This window comes from Cotesia glomerata, linkage group LG7 (assembly GCF_020080835.1).
Source record: "Cotesia glomerata isolate CgM1 linkage group LG7, MPM_Cglom_v2.3, whole genome shotgun sequence".
Classification (NCBI taxonomy): Eukaryota; Metazoa; Arthropoda; class Insecta; order Hymenoptera; family Braconidae; genus Cotesia; species Cotesia glomerata.
Genome location: NC_058164.1, coordinates 25784482 through 25798543, shown reverse-complemented (window position 1 = coordinate 25798543; position 14062 = coordinate 25784482). Strand labels below are relative to the sequence as shown.

The window sequence follows — 14062 nt, the reverse complement described above, 5'->3', positions numbered from 1 at the left end:
TACAGCAATTAATTTTTGACCAAATTTTGGGCTCCTAAATTAATAAAAAACAAATTTTTGATCTAATTTTGTGCTCCAAAATTTGAAGGCCCAATTTTTTATTAAATTTTTGGCTCCAAAATTAAAATAAATTAGTTTCTAATGAAAATTTTGGGCACAAATACTAAAAAATTAATTTTTTGATCTAAATTTAGAGCCAAAATTTTGAAAATTAGTTTTTGATCAAATTTTAATGGTAAGCGACTAAAAAATGAACTTTTGATTCAAATTTTAGAGCTCAAAATTAAAAAAATCAATTTTTGATCAAATTTCGAGTTCCTTAATTAAAAAGACCAATTTTTTATTAAATTTTTGGCTCAAAAATTTTAAAAATTAGTCTTTAATCTAAACATTGGACTAAAAAACTAAAAAATCAACTTTTTAGTCAATTTTTGGAGCGAAAAATTAAATGAATAATTTCTTTACTAAAATTTTGGGGTCTAAATTTTACAAAAATTGATTTTTGATCAAATTTCAGGCTCAAAAATGAGAAAATTTAGTTTCTAATAAAAATTTTGAGCTAAATAACAGAAAAATTAATTTTTTGATCAAATTTTGAAGTCTAGAAATTTTAAAAATTAATTTTTAAAATTTTTGTGCTAAATACCTAAAATATAAGCTTTAAATTCAAATTTTAGAGATCAAAATTTGTAAAAATGAATTTTTTATCAAATTTTGGACTCTTTAATTATAAAAACCAATTTTTGATTCAATTTTTGGCTCCAAAATTAAACAAATTAATTTTTAATCTAAACATTGGACTACATAATTAAAAAAAGTAATTTTTACTAAAATATTTGGACTTAAAATAGGAAAAAAAACAATTTTCGATTAATAAAAAATAAATAATAATTATTAAAAAGTAATATTACAATTTACAACCCTAAAAATTGCACAAGTGCTTACAAATTAATTAATTATAATCCTCACACCTCTTTATTTCGCTGAATTACTTAAGCACCATTAATCCCAAAAACCGCCCCGAAATATTAATAAAAACCGGCAAAATAAAACCCAAAGAGACTTATATGACCTCTGGCAGAGTTCATTAGAGAAAAGGCTAGGAACATCGAATAGAATTGAGCAGACGAGACGAGAGACCGGCTAAATATAGCCCAGATAATGTTTAAATAATTCTTTAAAATATGGAATTAACCATCACTATCATTATTCACTCTTCTCTATACATATACATATCTCTGGCGCCGAAACGATCGAAGGCATTCCTCACCCTTAAGAATAGATACAATCGTAATAGCTACCCTCGCGCGGCATTCCAAGAAAATCAATTTCGTAAATTATATCACACATTACAACAAATCCTCCGAACTTTCTTTTAAACTATAGAAGATAATTTAGAAAAATTCTAAAGTGCACTGATAGAATTTAAGGAGTAATATAATTGATTTTTTTTAATTTTGGGAGCAAAAATATATTGTTTAATAATTAAAACTATTTATTAAAGTGAAATAAGTTAGGTGGTTATATTAAATAAATATTGTTGATGGTAACAAAGGCCGAGGAATATTTAAATAAATATTTGTTACCACCAAACAACATTTATTAATAGTTAATAAATATTTATTAGGAGAATTTGTCGGTAGATGGCTGGACACTAGCCAACAGTTATGTCTATAGATTAGTAAGAGCAACAGCGACACCTGTACACATATCAATGTGTGTCGCTGAGCCGCCATATTGTTTGTTTGCGACGTGTCTAATTATATTGTAGGTTAAACGTTAGAGAACATCTCAACCTTTCTACCCCCACTATTTTTCTCATTGTCCAATTTTACAAATGTTCTTTTTGTTAAACTCTGATTTTTGTGATATAAAAATTTAAAAATATAAGCCTAGCTGATATATATCATTATTAACTATTTAAATGTCCCTATTAAATATTTTAAAATGGGTTATTAAATAGTAAGAAGTATTTGGTACAAAACAATGTTTAAGATATAATTTCCTATTAAGAAATATTTATTCAATTATTTTCTAATAAATCACTTGTTAATTAATCTTTTTAAATACTAAAAATTTATCTCAGTTACGTGAAAAAAATTGATATTTAAACTAAAACCCAAAAATCGGTAATTTATTTGATCAAAAGTGTTGCAAACTTCCAACAGATGGCGCATGATCGCTAAATCTGCTCCTCTGTAGATAGTTAAGGTCAAATAATTAAATTTAGGTATAAAAATTTTTCCAAAGCCCTTATCTGTCTTTTTTTAGATTAATCAACTAATTTTCATCCATGATACAATTAATTATCATTAATATTTTCTATAAATCACATAAAAATAAAAAATTTCATAAATAAATCTCAAAAATCAGCAGGAATGTTTAAGAAATAATTTCCTATTAAGAAATATTTATTCAATTATTTTCTTATAAATCACTTGTTAATTAATCTTTTTAAATACTAAAAATTTATCTCAGTTACGTGAAAAAAATTGATATTTAAACTAAAACCCAAAAACCGTGTAATTTATTTGATCAAAAGTGTTGCAAACTTCCAACAGATGGCGCATGATCGCTAAATCTGCTCCTTTGTAGAGAGTTAAGGTCAAATAACTAAATTTAGGCATAAAAATTTTTCCAAAGCCCTTATCTGTCTTTTTTTAGATTAATCAACTAATTTTCATCCATGATACAATTAATTATCATTAATATTTTCTATAAATCACATAAAAATAAAAAATTTCATAAATAAATCTCAAAAATCAGCAGGAATGCTTAAAAAATAATTTCCTATTAAGAAATATTCATTCAATTATTTTCTAATAAATCATTTGCTAATTAATCTTTTTAAATACTAAAAATTTATCTCATTTACGTGAAAAAAATTGATATTTAAACTAAAACCCAAAAATCGGTAATTTATTTGATCAAAAGTGTTGCAAACTTCCAACAGATGGCGCATGATCGCTAAATCTGCTCCTTTGTAGATAGTTAAGGTCAAATAAGTAAATTTAGGTATAAAAATTTTTCCAAAGCCCTTATCTGTCTTTTTTTAGATTAATCAACTAATTTTCATCCATGATACAATTAATTATCATTAATATTTTCTATAAATCACATAAAAATAAAAAATTTCATAAATAAACCTCAAAAATCAGCAGGAATGTTTAAGAAATAATTTCCTATTAAGAAATATTTATCCAATTATTTTCTAATAAATCATTTGTTAATTAATCTTTTTAAATACTAAAAATTTATCTCATTTACGTGAAAAAAATTGATATTTAAACTAAAACCCAAAAATCGGTAATTTATTTGATCAAAAGTGTTGCAAACTTCCAACAGGTGGCGCATGGTCGCTAAATCTGCTCCTTTGTAGATAGTTAAGGTCAAATAACTAAATTCAGGTATAAAAATTTTTCCAAAGCCCTTATCTGTCTTTTTTTAGATTAATCAACTAATTTTCATCCGTGATACAATTAATTATCATTAATATTTTCTATAAATCACATAAAAATAAAAAATTAAGTAATTAAGCTTGACGTATCAATAAAAATGTCCGTTGGACATTTTATTTAGAGCGGGTTAGTTAGCTGAGTTTAATAAGACCAGTTATTGTGATTAGTCGTTACGTCGGCTGGTGTGAGAACACAAACAGGGTGCTTCCGGAAGACAAGAGGACTCAAAGGGATGCTAGGGAAGGAACTTGTATAGAAGTAAAATAAAGGCTCGAGGTGTATGTTGGCTTAAAATGTAAAATGTAAAACAAAAAATCCGGCAAAAAACTTATAAGAGATTGAAAGATGCCTCCGGGGTCTTTAATCAAATTCACCCCTCGCTGGCACAATAACCAGCGATGCAACAAGGGAATCTCCACGATACCAGTTCTGAGAGCTACATAGTATTATATAGAAATTACTTTTTTTTTTTTTAAGGATTCTTTTACAGATTCTAGTCCGGCAATGAATAATATCTCACGATAGCGCGAATTTTTTTTTTTTTTAGCTTTATAAAAACGTGGGAATTTTCTTTACGATAATTGGGACATTTCTTAAAAATCAATTTTTTTTCACATTTCTCAACTTTTTCTTAGAATTCTTTAATAATTTTTGTTTAAAAAAAATTTTTTAATGCCATTTTTTTCTAAAATTTAATTTTTCTTTATCAAAATTCATTTTTCTAAATTTTAGACTCAAATTTTAAGATATGAATATAAGATAGCTTTTTTCTAGAAAATTAAATTTTTTAAACCTTAAATTTCAATTAAATTTTTAAAAAATTAATTTTGTAATTTTTAAAATTCAGAAATTATTTTTCAAGACTTTAAAATTAAAATATTAAATAATTACTAGAAATAAAATCTATTTTTTTTCATATCTTCAATATTTAAACCTTAAATTTGAATTAAATTAAAAAAAAAAATTAATTTTCTAATTTTTTAACTTCAGAAATTAATTTTTAAGACTTCAAAATTAAAATTCTGGCTTAAATATTAAAAATTACTAACACTTTTTATAGAGAATTAAATTTCCTTAAAAAGTCTCATATTTTTTCCATATCTTCAATATTTAACCATTAAATTTCATTTAAATTTTTAAAAAATTAATTTCATAATTTTTTAACTTCAATAATAATTTTTCGCGACTTTAAAATCAAAATTCTAGCTAAAATATTCAACAATTATTTTAGAGCATAAAATTTCAAAAAAGAATTTTTTTTGTATCTTAAATAACCCTTAAATTTAATTAAATTAAAAAAAAATAAAATTTTAGTAAATATTTAATACAAAAATTCTAGTTAAAATATTAAAAAATTCCCAAGAATATTTTTTTATAAAGCATAAAATTTCTTAAAAAAATTTTTCCTAAATTTTTTCTTATCTTCCATATTTAACCCTTTAATTTTAATTAAACTAAAAATAAATTTTTTTATAAATATTGAATATTTTTAATGTATTATAAAATTTCCTAAAAAAAAAAGTTTATTACAATTTTTCCATATCTTCAATATTTACCTTAAAATAATTAATTTTTTAACTTTTAAATTAAAAAAAAAATTTATTTTGCAATTTTTTAAACTTCAAAAATTTTTTTTTGCAACTTTAAGATCAAAATTCTGGCTAAAATATTAAAAAAATTACTTAAAATACTTTTTATAAAACATAAAAATTTTCTACAAAAAAAGTATCTTAATTTAATTTATTATTTTAATGAATTAATTTTAATTTTTTTACTTCAATAATTATTTTTCACTATTAAAATTAAAATTCTTATTAAAATATCCAAAAATTACCTTGAATATTAAATATTTCTTTCTGGACTATAAAAATTTCCTAAAAAAATTTTTCCTTACAATTTTTCCCCTTCAATTTTAACCTTGAAATAATTGATTAAAAAAAAAAAAAAAAAAACTATTAATATAATTGAATAAAATTAAACTGAATTAAAATGCAATTTTAAAAAAACATCACTGTCTTAATAACTTGATAATGAATTTATATTAAAAAACAATTTCTTGAGATCTGTATTTAAAATTGAATTTCCCGTTAAAAAGTATGATTTTAATTGCCAGAGTTTATTTTTAAGAAATTAACGACAGAAAAAAAACATTTGTAGTTATTTTCGCTTGTAAATATTTTTTTTACTCAACTAGCAACCCTTTTTAACTGTTTATATATTAAGGTATTTCTATAAAGGTATATTTCAGAGGCATAAAGTTAACGGAGTGTTTTATGCCGGGATTTTAATTACCAACAAGCCTTTCGCGATATTTTATTCTTGAATCGCGACAAACTTAAGTGATAAGTAGATTTTTTTTTAAAATTTTTGATAATAAATTTTAGTGCCTAAAGAAAAAAAAAATAATTTGTTTTAATTAAAAGGGAAGGAATAAATAAAATTTATTTATGAGTAAGAATAAAAAATAATAAATGGATTGTCCGGTTAAAAGTGAACGGAACAAGACACAGGGGATGAATTAGATACGAAATGGTTTGTATTTATCGTCTAGGTGGTGGTGCACGCTGCCCCGGAACAAAAATACCTAAAAGTACTGGTGTAAGTCTTAAATGCCGTGCAACACGATACAACAACCCTTTGCTTGGCTTTCCGGGTTTCTTTCTAGCCACGACATCCCTCAAGCCCTCATCCCTCCACCCAGAGTCAGAGTACTTTGCTTTACTCATTTCGCCACCACCCCTGCAAGCTCTCTCGAGGTATTCTTCCTTTGCAAAAGCTATACTACCTGGAAAACCCCCGGTTAATTGCCCCAGTGAGTACGCTCAGTAAAAACTCGTTAGACACCGGATTTACTTGTTTATTTTTTTTCCACCCTCGATTATTCATACTTTTTATTTATTTTTTTAGTAGATTTCATAGAAATCTAACTATTGCATTTGTCCTCATGACGGAACTTTTGAAAAATTTTGCTATTTCCTGACTCAGTTCGTCAAGCTGGTTCAGAAAATGCCATTAGTTCAAAAGTTTATATATGTATGTATTTATATATATATATAGGAGACTTTCTATACACGGAAATAAAATTGAAGGAGTTTTTACTAATTTACTATTGTAATTTTTACTAAATAAAAGAGTAACGGTGGACTATACTTCTTATTTAGTAATTTTTACGATCTACTATTGTAAATTTTATCCAACAAATAAGACAAGCAAGAGTCTTAAAAAGTCGAATACTATAGAGCAAATTATACAATATGTGTTTGTGAACTTTACAATTCAACTATTGTAAAAATTCACAGTTGGTTTTTTTAAAAGAAATATTAGGGAGGGAGAGAGATAGAAGAGTGGACTAATTGGTACCTGTACAGTAATCGAAAAAAGAAACCGACATTTTCGTGCTATCTGGGAATCGAACCCAGAACTCTGTGTTGGCAGCCAGAGACTCTCCCTCTACGCTACCTGAGGTAAACTAAGACACATATCCTTTAACATTTACATAAACTCGGAGTCTAGCGCTGTGCACGGCCATCACTCACACTAATTGAGAAACATTCCAATTCAACTATTGTAAAATTTGCTATAGTTCTATTGGAAAGATACAGAGGCAGCACTGGACAATTTTCATCTCTTACTTTTTACAATAGTAATATCGTATTTTTTCATGAATAAATAGTATTTTTTCTTCTAAAATATTTGAAAATTAATAGTAATCAAAGTATAGTCCAGCTTTACAATAGTTGTATCGTAAATTTTCCCAGAAATTTTTTCCCGTGTAGATATAGATAGTCACTCATCACGATATCTCTGGAACTATAAGACCTAGAGACTTGAAATTTAGCAGGAATATTCCTTTTGCCAAGTAGAGGTCAGCTAAGAACGGAATTCACGAAATTCCACCCACAAGGGGGGTTGCGGGGGTGTTCACGAAAAAAAATTCATATTTTTCAACTATGGCTTTTAATAGTTCAAAACTTGGTCAGAATGTCTCAAATTACATTTAGAAATTTTTTAAAAAGGAATTCTGTGACATTCCACCCCCCTGGCGTGCCCGTGCGTGGGCGTCAAATTAAGAAAAAATTCGTTAATTTCAATCTATAGCTATTAATACTTTGAAACATGGCCAGAATGCTTTTTTGGCGTTTTTGAGCTGTTAAGAATAAATTTCATTAAATTCTACCCCCACATGTCCGTGCGTGGGCGTAAAATTAAAAGAAATTGTACCTTTTAATCTATAGCAGCTAAAGGATTGAAACTGGGCCAGATGGATTTTTTTGGAGTTTTTGAGCTGTAAAGAATGAATTTTATGAAATGCCACCCTCACAAATCCTTGCGTGGGCGTTAATTAAAAAATTATAAAATTCAATTCCTAAAGGATAATAAGAAGGCATTAAATATAGAAAAAATTAAAAATTTTTATATAAGGTAAAAGCCATAATAGATGATCATGTACCATTATATGATCACTCTATGTATTTGTATACCTATATTTGTGAATATAGATATACAAATACACGTATATTGTACGCCACGCGAAGCGGGCGGGTAACGGCTAGTATATATATATATACACTGATAGAAGGATTTGTTTATAGTTAAAAATATTTGTTTATAGTTAAAAATATTTGTTAATATTTAACAAATCGTTTATTTGTATCAAAAAAATTAATTTTTTAACTTATTTTACCGTGTAACCTAACTTTTTAACTTGAAATAAATAAAAATAATTTTAAGTAAAAATATAAGGTATTATAAAGAAAAGAATTTCTTTAAATTATATTTTTTTGTTTGAGACATTTATAAAATTTTAAATTAAACAAGTTTTAAATATATCAATAATAGACTACTTGCCAAAGAAATATTTAGTACTTGTTACTAAATATTATTTGGTGGAACTAAATATTTATTTCCAAGCAATAAGGCTTTGTTTATATAAAAAAATCATTTATTAAATTGTAACAAATAATATTGATGGGCACAAAATATTTATTTCTCCCAAAAATAAATGAATAAAAATTTTGTTACTAAATCAGTTTAGTACGTACTAAATTCTTCTATCAGTGTATTGTAATTTTTCATATAATTTTTTTTTTCATGTATCACTAGTGATCTTTTTGATAAATATCAATATTCAAAATTTACGACTTAATATTGAAGATATGAAAAAATTACAAAAGACCTTTTTTTTTAGGAAATTTAATTATCTATTTAAAAGGTCCTCATCAATTTTTTTAAATATCTCAAGCCCTTTATTTAAAATTTAAAGGAAAAAGTCAAGATATAATTTTTAATTGAAATTATAACTTGACCTTTTTGATTAATATCAAAACACAAAATATATCTATAAATATTGAATTTTCTTCTACAGCCATTTTTTCAATATCTTCCAAAATTCGACTTAAAAATAATTAAAAAAAAAAATTCAATAGCGACATTTTTTCGCTCCACCCTCAAATTTTTTTTAGTACCTAAAAAAGCAGGGGACCGATAATGAAATCATTTGCTCGTGAATCAACTGGGAGGGATTTCTCGGTCGACTACCCCCGAATTTTTTCCCCACGTCCTGTCACACTTCAATGACCCGTTAGGACAATAAACTTTTGTCTGTCTTCATTGGCACATACCCCGCAGGGGTATGTGCGACTTTCATCATTTCTTCGACTCCAATCACCCTCGGAATTAGTCTTCAGTCCACCCTTTCGGGATTATCCGACACGCTTTCGTTCCTTTCGGATTAGGCTCTATTAACTCTCATTCACTCCAAGAAAAAAACTCGGATTTTTTCCAATCAAAAAACCCTATGTCCAATAATTGGTACCACCTTGTCATTAATTGGGACAAGACCCCAAAAAAAGCGCTTTTTCTGTCATTTAACCGGCAAGGTGTGGCATAAAGAGGAAGTGGGTGTACATGAAGCGTCATCGATGCGTAACAACGTCGTCAATGGTCTCCTTTATCCTTTGGAAGGCTCAAATGGGCCTTGGGGGGACATTTTGCGAATAAACATGCCTGGGCCCGATTGAGCAACGACAACGAGGGCCAGCGAGTCGTCACGCCCTCGTTACCGCCGGAAATTAAGGTCGAGCCGAATAACTTGCAGTCTCGGTCTCAGTCTCGAGAAATCGCGGCTCAAGGCCTCGGTTTGATATTTTTTTATCCTTATACATACATACTTACTGTTGTTATTATTTGTGTAGAGAGTTTTTGCGGAGTTACTTGCTTGCTATTTTTTATTTATCCGCGGGCTGAAGTACGAGGCCACGTTAAGAAAAAGAAATAATAAAGAGTGAGCCTCAGACAACCTTCAAGGGAAAGAGATATTACTCATTCGTTTTCTCAATATTATTTTTTATTTTTCTTTAATCTTTATCTTGAGCTCTGGCTTGCCTTGTAGAGAAAAAAATGCCCAAGGATTTTTTTTAAAAGGGTTCGGTACTGATGTAAGAATTTAGGGAGCAAAAATATATTGTTTAATAATTAAAACTATTTATTAAAGTGAAGTAAGTTAGGTGGTTATATTAAATAAATATTGTTGATGGTAACAAAGGCCGAGGAATATTTAAATAAATATTTGTTACCACCAAGCAACATTTATTAATAGTTAATAAATATTTATTAGGAGAATTTGTCGGTAGATGGCTGGACACTAGCCAACAGTTATGTCTATAGATTAGTAAGAGCAACAGCGACACCTGTACACATATCAATGTGTGTCGCTGAGCCGCCATATTGTTTGTTTGCGACGTGTCTAATTATATTGTAGGTTAAACGTTAGAGAACATCTCAACCTTTCTACCCCCACTATTTTTCTCATTGTCCAATTTTACAAATGGTCTTTTTGTTAAACTCTGATTTTTGTGATATAAAAATTTAAAAATATAAGCCTAGCTGATATATATCACTATTAACTATTTAAATATCCCTATTGAATATTTTAAAATGGGATATTAAATAGTTAGAAATATTTGGTACAAAACAATGTTTAAGAAATAATTTCCTATGAATAAATATTTATTAAATTATTTTCTAATAAATCATTTGTTAATTAATCTTTTTAAATACTAAAAATTTATCTCATTTACGTGAAAAAAATTTATATTTAAATTAAAACCCAAAAATCGGTAATTTATTTGATCAAAAGTGTTGCAAACTTCCAACAGGTGGCGCATGATCGCTAAATCTGCTCCTTTGTAGATAGTTAAGGTCAAATAACTAAATTTAGGTATAAAAATTTTTCCAAAGCCCTTATCTGTCTTTTTTTAGATTAATCAACTAATTTTCATCCATGATACAATTAATTATCATTAATATTTTCTATAAATCACATAAAAATAAAAAATTTCATAAATAAATCTCAAAAATCAGCAGGAATGTTTAAGAAATAATTTCCTATTAAGAAATATTTATTCAATTATTTTCTAATAAATCATTTGTTAATTAATCTTTTTAAATACTAAAAATTTCTCATTTACGTGAAAAAAATTTATATTTAAACTAAAACCCAAAAATCGGTAATTTATTTGATCAAAAGTGTTGCAAACTTCTAACAGATGGCGCATGATCGCTAAATCTGCTCCTTTGTAGATAGTTAAGGTCAAATAACTAAATTTAGGTATAAAAATTTTTCCAAAGCCCTTATCTGTCTTTTTTTAGATTAATCAACTAATTTTCATCCTTGATACAATAATTATCATTAATATTTCCTATAAATTACATAGAAATAAAAAATCGTTCTATCAGTGCGTAGTTTTATAACACATGAGCATAAAGAGGAAGTTGTTAGGTATGAGGTTGTATGTTGTAGGTTATAGGCCAGGTTTTAGGGGCGAAAGGGTCGGGGGTGAGGATTTAAGTGAAGAAGTTGGGCGGAATACAAAACCGAGGGTGATATGTATGACGATCAAGAAACCTCCGAGGAGTTCACCCGAAAGAGGTTAACGTAGACACGCACACCGACAACGTCAAGGAAACGATTAGACGGCTAGTTAGTTATCGATCCCTTGATGACTTACCGAGTCATCAACGCGTTTTCGATTTAAAATTCACTTCAAATGTCTTTTCGAAGGTTTTACGCCTGTACAATATTTAATTATTTAAATATTTAGAGAAATTCGGGAGTGATGAGAAATTTATCGAGTCGAGTTATTAGCAAGCAAATAAAAAATTCTTGAATTTTTGTAGTGAATTTTAATTATTTTTCAACCCTTTAAAGAAACCCTAAGGTTAGAAATTAATTGGATGGTTTAAAAAAAAAAAGTTTTTTTCCGAAAAGCCTATTTTTAACACTATAATGACGATAACTCCCAAACAAACCGTCGCAACTTAACCAAACTCAGTAACTTAACTCTTTGTATGTCCCCTTAGGTCGTGGCAAAAAAACGGGGTAATTCGGCCAAGTAGTTTAAAAATGGCGAACATTGCAATTTTTTCAAAAAAATGCGCAAAATCGAAGTTGAAAAAAATAATGCAATAAATGTTTAAAAAAATGAAACTAAAAGCAATAACTCTTAGCCGAGAGGATAAAAACAATAATTACGAGGTATATGGGAACAAACGCCCACGCGTTAAAAATAATCTTCATACAGTTCTCCACACTCGAGATGAGTTGGTTACAAAAACCGTGGATGCTGATGTTGAATAAAAAAAAAGGTAATAAATAAAATAAAAAGCACTTGAAACCGGTTTTTTCCAGTTGGGCCAGGTCGGGGCGTCGAACCTTCTTCTGCCAGAGTCAGCCTCCCTCCGAGAATAACTTGCATGCAATATATCTCCCTCTCTCTTTTTACATCTCGGTTACAAACTCCTCCGCTCATGTATACTTATTCCAACTTTTATATTTCTTTTTTTTTACGATGTTTTTTTATCCATACGCAACCGCGGCTCCAGTACCCTAGGTCCGGGATTTTAAAAATAACAAGTATAAAAAAAATACAACATTACACGACCCCCAAATGTTTGCGGTTTGAGGTCATTGCCGTCCAGTCTCGTTTTAGCCTTTTCTCGTCTCTTGTTCACCAATTTTATGTACTTTTTATTGTGTTAAAGCTTCCTAAGTATGTTTTAAGTTATTCTACCCATTTATTTTGCCTATAAGTTATGTTTTACCCAATTTTTAGTTTGTGTGAAATTTGACTATTCTCCAGGCTCCGCCGTTTTTTTTATTAAATTAATTTTCAGGAATTTTTTTATTAAATCTCATCTACACGAACCCTAGTTACGGAAAAAAAATACTAGGTAACTTAAAAGTTGGTATTTTCTCTAAAAAAAAATTTTTTTTATAAAAACAGGATCAAAGCTTCAATTAGAAGGAAACTTCTGAATTTTTTTAGTAAATTTTAATTATTTTTCACTTCTTTAAAGATTTCCAAAAGCTAGAAGTTAATTAGATGATCCAAAAAAAAAAGTTTTTTTCCGAAAAGCCTATTTCGAAAACTATAATGATGATAACTCTCAAAATATCCATCGAAACTTAACCAAACTCTATATCATAACTTCTGGTATGTGCCCCTAAGTCGTGATAGAAAACGGGGTAAATTGGTCCACTAGTTAAAAAACGGTACACATAAAAGAATTTACCCAAAAAAACACCGAAAATACAGTTCGTGTAAATGAGATTAAAAAAATTCCTCCCACACCTTTATATGAACAAAAAACGACGGAGACCTTAAAATAAATACTCAAATTTTTGGATTAAGCAAAAAAAAATGACCTAGTGTAGTATCAAAATTATTTAGAAAAAAAATGTGGCTGTGCGTCGCGCGATGATGATAGACAAAGGACGTCTGGTTTAAAATTACAGTAGTACTTTTTTAATTATAATTATTGTTATTATTGTTATTAAACATATATATTCGCAGCCAATGAGCTTAGTGCATTCATCATCTCTCGGTCTGAAGGCATGGGAGCTAAAGTTTATAAATTTTAAAAGTAGATACTGATGATTATGTCGACGATAACATTCAGCTGTTTAGTCCTCGATCGACTTAATCTGATCTAATTGTCAGTAGATTGTACATGTTTTAAGTATTTAATATGTACTGAGTATCCGAGAATGCTAATATCAGAAGAGAAAGAACCGGCAACGCCGCTCGCATTACAGTAGACCACCCACATGTTCGAGGCCTCGTAAAAGGTCCAAAGAATTATTTTTTTTTTCGTAGCCGAGCATTTTTCTTACTCGGTATCAATTATTGGTGATTTTTTAGCGATTTTTTATCGAAAAAAATTATTAGAAAAAAAAAAAGTTTTTTTTCGAAAAGCCTATTTCGAAAACTATAATGATGATAACTTCTAAAATATCCGTCGGAACTTAACGAAACTCAGTAACATAATTCCTTATATGTGCCCCTAGGTCATGCTATGAGTTGAATAAAATCGGCAAAGTAGTTTAAAAATGGTGTCGTTTTTTTTATACTTTTTTTGGTTAAAATTTCGGGCAGGAATGAAATGCTTCTAAAATCGAAACTAATTATCGGATTTGATCGTACATAGGCTCAAATTACTCAGAAATAAGTACTGTACAGGATAGAAAGAAAGAAGGGTAAAATGGACCGGGTAAAAAACTTCCTCAAGCCTGAAATATTGATTTATAAGCCTGAAAGAAATGA

The 14062-nt window shown here is 28.1% G+C and overlaps 1 protein-coding gene across 11 annotated transcripts in view; it reads left to right on the top strand.

Annotated features, from left to right (window-relative positions):
• The window catches only part of LOC123268559 (zinc finger protein 853-like), an 89761-nt gene that overhangs the window by 70418 nt on the left and 5281 nt on the right, over nucleotides 1-14062 (top strand). The window lies entirely within an intron of this gene.